This window comes from Dipodomys merriami, unplaced genomic scaffold (genome assembly GCF_024711535.1).
Source record: "Dipodomys merriami isolate MVZ:Mamm:240054 unplaced genomic scaffold, mDipMer1.0.p SCAF_754, whole genome shotgun sequence".
NCBI lineage: Eukaryota > Metazoa > Chordata > Mammalia > Rodentia > Heteromyidae > Dipodomys > Dipodomys merriami.
The window spans coordinates 485001-486528 of NW_027206351.1; positions in this window are offsets into that span (position 1 = coordinate 485001).

Below are 1528 nucleotides of genomic sequence, written 5' to 3' on the forward strand. Positions count from 1 at the left end.
ATAAAATTGAGTAAATATACCACGTTTTCTTGATCCATTCATCTATTGTGAGGCAACTGGGTTGGTTCCATATCTTATCTATGGTAAACAATGCTGCAATGAACATAGTTGTGCTGGTAGCTTATTGTGCTCTATTTTGAAATCATTTGGGTGATGGCCAAGAAGTGGGATAGTTGGATCTTACGGGAGTTCTATGTTTAGTCTTTTTAGGAACCTCCATACTGCCTTCCATTCCCACCAACAGTGTAGTAGTGTTCATATTTAGCCACATCCTGGTCAACATCTGCTATTATTTGTTCTCTTGAAAATGGCTATTCTAACTGGGGTGAGGTGGAATCAATGTGGTTTTGATTTGCATTTCTTTTATGACCAATGATGCTGAGCATCTCCCTTCTCCTTTCTAGAGGCTACACAATTACAGATTTCTAGTGTCTCACCAGAGGCATAGAAACTTGTAATGCTGTGTGTGATTTTAGTTTTACATTCACTTCCTTGGAGCTTAAACTGACTCCTATAACTTACAATAAAGGTTTATACTATTTCACTTACTGAAAAATAAGTAATTTTCAAAAACGTAGAAAAAAATCTCTTGGTCAGGGGTTCCAGATTTTTATTGGGAAATTTTTATTTCGTTGCTTGTTTGTTATATCACTTAAGCACACGTTGAATTTTTGGTTTTCCAACCAAATCTTCAACAACCAAAAGCTATGTTGCCTTATTGGATTTCACTTCATAAGTTAGCAAAAAATTGACATATTTTTGGTTTGGTCTTTCAGGGATTTTTGGCTTATGGAGTGTTAGTGGGCCAGTACACAGGCTTGGACTAAGGGTCTGGAAATCTTGCTTAGATTATTTTACTCAATGCTGTCACTGTGCCACTTGAACCACATATCCACTTCTTGCTTCTTAATTGAAGATAAGAATCTTGAGGAGTTATTTGCTTAGGTTGGCATCAAACTGTGATCCTCAGATCACACCCTCCTGAGCAGCTAAGATTAGAAGAATGAGCCAGACCCTGGATATATTGTGCTCCCTATGTAACCTAATCAAGGGCACAGAATTCTGAAGCATATGTGTATGGTTATATATTTCAAAATTAGATGGCAATATATAGACTTTTGTGTGTGTGTGTGTGTGTGTGTGTGTGTGTGTGTGTGTGTGTGTGTGTGTGATAAATGTGCAGAGGGATATGAGGATGAATCTGATTTTGAGGAAGATTTCACCTAGAGCTTTTCACAGATTGGGCTACGCTGTACAGAATGCTTGAGACTAAAAGTGAGGTAAATGCTGTCATCATCCCATTCTCCTACATCCCTTGCTAATATATTTATAACCTGTGATGTTGTCATGGTTACTTTTTGTGTATGAGAGCCAGTACTGGGGCTTGAATTCAGGGCCTGGATGTCCCTTAGCTTTGTATGCAATGCTAGCACTCTGGCAATTGAAGCACAGCTCATCTTTTTGTTTTTACTGGTAAATTGAAGGTAAGAGTCTTTTATTCTTATGTTGGCTTTGAACTGAGTTCCTC